Source organism: Benincasa hispida, chromosome 12, assembly GCF_009727055.1.
Source record: "Benincasa hispida cultivar B227 chromosome 12, ASM972705v1, whole genome shotgun sequence".
NCBI lineage: Eukaryota > Viridiplantae > Streptophyta > Magnoliopsida > Cucurbitales > Cucurbitaceae > Benincasa > Benincasa hispida.
The window spans coordinates 36,931,057-36,938,608 of record NC_052360.1 but is presented as its reverse complement, the minus strand read 5'-3'; positions in this window follow the sequence as shown (position 1 = coordinate 36,938,608).

Genomic DNA, 7,552 nt, shown 5'->3' with positions numbered 1-7,552 from the left:
TATATATATTAATCCTAATTACTACTCCATCCCATCTCATCATCTCTCTTTATCTCTCATTGTTTTTACAAAGAAGAAAATGAAATTTGCTCACTTCTCTCTCTTCTTTGCTCTTCCTCAATAGTAACTTCCGACTAGGAAATTCAAAAACATATCCTCTTTACTCTTACACTCAAACAACTATTTGAATAAAAAAATATATTGTATAACAAGAAAAATCATTCGGAGAAATAGAAGACAAGAGCGAAAAATAAAGGATAAAAGACACTTTTTTTTTTTTGGTCTTTGCCTTTGTGTATAGGATTAGGCAGAAATATTTTCACGTCTTTTCTTTCGTAAAGAAAAAGAATGTTTCATCATCTTCTTCATAGGAAAATGAGGGAAGAAGAGAGGAGATGGAGATGGAGATGGAGATGAAAAGAGAGAGAGAAGAGAGAAGTGGAGGAAAGAGGTGAGAGGGCGGTGAGAGATTAAAAAAATATTTTTTTCAAGTCATCTTGCCACATCATATATTTAATCAATTTTATTTTTAAATTTGAAATATTTATTAGTTGAGGGTGGAGGGTTTGGAATACCCTGAAGTGGAAGCAAAAGAAAACGTAGTGTCTCGTTTTCATTTTAAAGAACATATAAATTACAAAGGGACGGAAACTAACGATAAACAAAGATAAACTAAGCATGTTTTCTATTGATTAAACAGAAAGGAGAAAGGGATCAAGAGACTTACTCTTGAAGAACTCAACTTTTCATGTTTCCTCTCCACAACACGAACATGAACAAAACTCTTTTTGATCTCCTGAACTTAACAACACAAACATAATGTACAGTGAACCAAAAGGACATCACCATAATTTCTTTTTTATTATTCTCAAGGATGCGAATTAATAGAGAGTGTGTGGGCTTCTATTGATTAATTTTGGTTAGAAAGGGAGAAGTTTTCTTGGAGAGAAATTACACATAGAGTTCTTGAGAGGATGTAGGAAGAAGATGAAAAATTGTAAAGTCAAAAAACTCATTTTCACGTTCTGCTTTCTCTCTGTGTGTATTTGCACATAAACTCAAAATTTTAAATTTTTTTTAATTTAAACGAATTCAAAATTCTTTTAATAATAAATATATATATGTTAAGTAACTTCATATATATAAATATTAAACTATATGTTGTATCACATATAACATATAACCTATAGTTTATATTATATCACATATAATATAAACTATAGTTTATTAATCTCTCATATAACCTATAGTATTAATACAAATGATTATTAATTTTAATCTATAGTTTTTATATGAACACATTCATATAATTAATATTTGAATCATATTCAAATATTTATTTTTCCCATTAAAACTTTAGATTATAATGTATCATATACATTATATTAATTATATATTATATAATTAATTTTCTTTAATTAACATGAACAATTCAAATTAACCCAAAATTAATTTTATTTTCATTAATCCTTATTAAGCTAACAAGAGGACCTTAAGAACCTATAGATTGAAGCTCTAATGATACTTGATTAATTAATTAAATTCTTTAATTAAATTAATCAATCTTCATTAACAGTTGGTCACTTCACTAAAGACCGACAGTTGCATTTTATGCACTATAGATATATTTTTTGTGTCCATTGGATATAACTAATCAACAATGTGTTTACCGTTCACAAATTGCTCGTAAGTACAGTTGGATCAAAATTACCATTTTACCCCTATAATTACATCTAACTCTTTAAGTACCACTGATTCTCTAATGAATAATTAGTTATAGTTCAACTATAACTAAACTTCTCTCAGACCAAGAGAGAGTGTGGTGCAGTTGGGATTGGTGTCCTAAATCTTTTGTATTCTCATAGTTTGTAAATATTGTATAAACAAATTGTTGTTAATAAAATAATTTTTATTTTATGAACATACACTCAATCTAATAAAATACGATCCTAGGTTATTTTATGTAATTTAAACAAGTATGTAGAGGCATACAGGTGGATATTGTTTAAATAATAACTTAAACGGTCTGTAGTAGATGGATAAGGTCGGGTATCTTATCCTGGTGATACTACGGATACGACCTGCTTTGTAGATGTTACAAGTATTGTAAAATGCTACAAATGATCTGATCCTGATCATTCATGTGGAGACATGTGAGCGGGGGTATCCTATACAAGGAGTTTGTATAAGATCGGACCATGAAATGATTAGTCTCATTATAATACCGTTAATAATGGAGACTGACATTTCATCAAGATGACCATAGGTGACATGATCTGAATCCTAAGTGAGTTGTGAACTCCTGCTCATGAAGGCGGTTCTTTGATTTGTATGGGTGAGAGTGGCAAGATTGCCAATTTAATAAACCTACCATTTTAGGGATTCGTCTTATTGGGGAACTGGAAACACAGCTACACAAGATGGAATTCACTCCTTCTCTAATGTCAAGGTAAGTAGATAAATTGTTCCCTTAAGGGCTGATTCCGGGGCGTGAACAATATGTCACACCCTCTTTTGGCCTGAGAGAGACTTGGTCATAGTTGGACTATGGCTTATTGTTCATTAGAGAAATCAGTGGTACTTAAGGAGTTAGACATAATTACAAGGGCAAAACGATAATTTTTTGCCCAATTGTACTTACAAGCAATTTGTGAAGGATCATCGCATTGTTGATTAGTTATATCCAATGGACACAGAAATATATCTATAGTGCGAAGAATGCAGTTGTCAATCTTTAGTAGAGTGACCGACAATTAATGGAAGTTGGGTAATTTAATTAAAGAGTTTTGTTAATTATCCGAGTACCATTGGATCTTCAATCTACAGGTCCATAAGGTTCCCTTTGTAGCTCAACAGGGATTTAATTGAGAATTATTTTTGGATTAATTTGAATTGTTCAAATTAATTATATATGATATAATTAATTAAATTAATTATATATGTAATATAATTAATATAATATATTTGATACATTATAGTATAAAGTATTTTGAGAGGAATTTTGAAAATGATTCAAATACTAATTATATGAATGAGATTCATATAATTAAATTTAATATAAATATGATTCATATTAAATACCATAATTAGTTGAGAAGAATTAAATTTTGAATATGATTCAAATATTAATTATATGGATGAGATTCATATAATTGAATTTAGTATAACTATGATTTATATTATATATCATGTAATGTTGAGAGAAAATAAAACTATAGCTTATATTGTATTTGATACAATATAAAACTATAGGTTATATGTTGTATTTGATATAACATATAGAATGTATGTATATAATAAGGTGGGTATTATATATATATTTTTTATTAATTTAATTTAATTTAATTAAAGGGAGGGAGTTGTAACTCCCTCTCCCTAATTTCTCTCAACCAATATGTGCAGTGTGTGGTTGGTTGGGTAAGACGACTCATTCCATCATCTTCTTCCTCTATATGATAGAGAAATTCTCTCAGAAGAAATTTTTTTTCTTTTCTTCTTCTCTCAATCTCCTTCCTTTCCTCTTCCAAAGAATTAAGTAGAGCTCACACTTCCTGCTCAATTCTAATCCCTAGAGAATACTAGAGGGTTCTCAAGTGGTGGTGCCCAATTGAAAATTTTGGATTTGAAGATCGAGTCGTGATTTAGATCGAGGGAATTCTTGAAGAAATTTGCTTCAAGGGTATGTAAAATTTCTTCCCCTTTAATTGGCTTCAAGGGTATTTAAAATTTCTTCCCATTTTTCCTATAAAATGCATGCTGTAAATTTTTTGGTTTGATAATGCATCTCTGTTCTAATTCTGTAATTTTGTAATTCTATGAAAATAAAAATTGGGATCGATCCCCGTTTTTACATCAAAATCGTCATTGGTTTTCCTTCAGACGCCACATTGTTGAAGCCCTGGAATTAGCCCTTAAAGAAGCATTTATCTACTTACCCTAACAATAGGGAATGAGTGAATTTCTTCTTGTGTAGCTATGTTCTCAACTTTTCAATCAGATGAATTTTCAAAATTGTAGGTTTATTGAGTCGGCGAATCTGACCACTCTCACCCATACAAATCAAAGGATTGCCCTCATAGGCAGGAGTTCATAACTCATGCAGGATTCAAGTCAAGTCTATGGTTATCCTAGTGAATGTAACTCTCTTCTAGCAACAGTGTTATAAAGAAAGACTATTCGTTTCGTGGTCTAGTCTTATACAAATTCTTTGTTTAGGATACCATCCCTCACTTGTCTCCATATGAATAATGAGGATCAGATCATTTGTAGCACTTTACAACAATTGTAACAACTACAAACACTACAAGAAATATGGGCTTTAGTGTCGGTTGCAAAAACTAAAAACGGATCTACAATATCGGTTTCTAAAAAAATGAATCTTTAATGATGGTTTTAAACAGACATTGAAGGTGTACCTATAATGTCAGTTTAAAACCGACATTGAAGATCTGTTTTTTTATCCACTAACCTAATTTTTTTTATCATTTGAAAGGAAGTAAAGGTGCCAATTTTTTTCTTCTTTCTCAAATTCCAGCCGCCAACCCCATCTCCATAGTCTCTCTCTCACTTCAACTCACTCTTATACAACGACCCACGCAGATCTCTCTCTCTCTCTCTCCCCCTCTCTCTCGTCAAACCTCCCACTACCGCACGTATCAACTCCATGTCATCCACCATCGTCCATACTGTCTGTTGAACGCAGCCGTGGTTTAGATCCACCATTCTTCGTGGTCAGATCTGTGGGTCTCATTCTCCATAGCCTTTTTCTCCTCTTTCTCTCTCTTTCTTTCTCTAAATTCGTTTCGCCATGTCTCGAACACCGATATGCTATAGCACATGTGGATCTCACTGAATCTGACTACAACTTAGCTTGATATTGCTGGATCTGCAGTGCAACTCATCGGATCTTACTGAAACACATTTCAGCTTGCCGAATCTAACCACAACACACTCGGTCTCCCCAGATCTGACCGCAGCACACTCGCTCTCGCCTGTTATGCACAAGCTTCGCAGATAATGTTGTTAAGAATATGGATGATAAGAAGGGTCACACTTGATCAGAGGGGTGTAACGAAAAAAATACTGCAAAAGATAAGAATATTTTCTCCATTGCTTCTAACTTCACACTACAGTTGACCAGAAAGGCAAAGAGAAAAAAAAAAAAGAATAGATTGATGTTGGTGCCTTCTTTGGCATTTAGTTGGTTTCTACCATTGTTGGTGCTGTTGATTCCATCCCGTTGGTAAAGTTTGCTTAGAACTACAAAAGTAAATTTTAGGGGTTCAGTTGGTAAAGTTTTCATATGAATTTATAACCGTAGATTCTTGTAAATATAGGTACCAAAGTTGTTGGAAGTTTTAGGGCTTGGTTATAGTGTGGGGTTCACTGCTCGACTTTTGTTATTCAAGGTAACTGCTTGAAGTGGTTTGATTTGAAGTCTTGTACTTTTTTCCAAATATGTGTGATAAATGAGCTAATTTCTTTTGTTCAGGAAAGTAGAGATGAATTGCCTGCCAAGATTGATGGGGTAAAGGAGCAGGTTCTTGGTTTAGATTGACGATCGGTGTGATCAGAAATATTTTTCTATTATACTTAGTTAGTTAGTTATGTTTGACTAGATAGCTGGATGTCGTGATGAACAAATATGATATAGATGAGATTGCATTTTTTTCTCTCTAATAAAAGAAGTAAATGTTTCATAGATTGAATATTGCTCTAGATATAATTATTCTGAAAGAAAAATCAGATGTCTCATTTATATAAAATAGGAATGAGACTGAGAATGATGGAAATCCTTGCATAATGTTCATTAAAAGCAATAGTAGAATAGAAAGAGATAGAGGGCGGGATTGATGGATTTTTCTTTAAGGAGAGATGAGATTTCTTGTATGATTTTTTTTTTACAATATTGAAGTGGACCAATAATCTGTTCAATCTGTTTAAATTCTAATTTGTTCAATCTGGTCAAATATTAGTTTGTGTCATCATGAAGTAAAATCTCAAGTTTGAATTTCAAGCTCTAACTAGGTTAACATAAAGAGAACCAACTTTTTTTTTTTTTTTTTAATGGAAGAGCTTATTGAACAGAATGTTTTGTTATTTTGACCAAATTTTGTTTCAAGAATTAATGTGCTTCAATCTTAGGTGGAAAAGGACCTTCATTCTATTAGTTGTTTTAATTTCTTTCCTCATACTTCAAGTTGCGAAGGACCCTTTCTATATTTTTCTATCTTTCTCTCACTCTTAAAGTTAATTTTTTGATGTCTATGGTTGATTAAACAATAATACAAAATGATGTGGCAGTTTGTAGCAATTGGTATTGGATCATCTTCTCCTTGCATGTATGTAGAATTTAAAACTTCAATCAACACCCAATTTGTTATTTGATTATTTCAATACTCTTATTTGGACTATATTAATGTTTAGAATAATGGTAATATTTGATTAGGCTAATCTATGGTGATGGTGGAATAAGCATTAAATTGTATTATATCTAGATCTCTTTTGCTTTGTTTTTTGTGATCAATTGGAGCCATTCTCTTTGAATTGGATAATTTGTCACTTTCATTAGCTATTATTAGTTAATAGTTACCCACAAAGATCATTTATCATTAGTTATGACATGAAGAAAATCGAACTCGAGATTTCCATGAGCAGTGGAAAAAAGATCATTCCAAATTATAATCATGAATGAACATTACAATTACAGTCGTAAAACAAAACATGCGGTTATGCAATTGTTACAGAAATTATAGCATGAATAATAAATGAATAAGGTGAAAGCTACAAACATTTGTAGGCTCGTCTCTACGCTCCTTGCTCACGAACGCTCAAACACAGCAACATCGAATGCTCGAACAACACGATCGCAACTCTACACGAACACTTCGTGCTTGTACTCAGCGATCGCCTCGGTCACGAACACTCGAGCAAGAATACGAACGACCTCCACAGAACCTCGATGATGTCGAGTTGAGTATGACACCACCAAGAGGGTTATCTTGGTATTCTCGGTATGATAATCCAGAGAGTGGGCTCTGTTTGGACTTGGAATGAGGCAGACGAAGAAAGAATGAATAATCGTGTACACGATTGGGCAAGTGGGAGAAGACAGAAACCTATCATATAGGTCGATGCCCAATCGTTTAGCTAAAACTAAGCGATCGTCTAGCAAAAGCTAAGTGATCGTTTAGCTCATCGTTTAGCTTAGTGTTTGTCGCCTACAAAATACTACACGATTCTTTACTAAAACACACTGTCGCTTAGTAAATCGGTATTCACTTGACAAGCGCCGTGAGTTTCTTTTTTTTCCTTTTTTTTTTTTTTTGAGAGAGAGAAAACTCAAAACAATTTTTCAATGTTTTATAAAAACTTACTAAAATCAGGAAAACAATTTTCCTTTTAACTCACGGTTACCATGAATCAACAATAACCACCCACTCAATTAGTTATTAAAGAAAAAGAATTAATTATCCAATAATTAATATTATTATAAATATAAATGATAACCAACTTATCATATTATATTTATAACCTATAGTTTTAATATTTC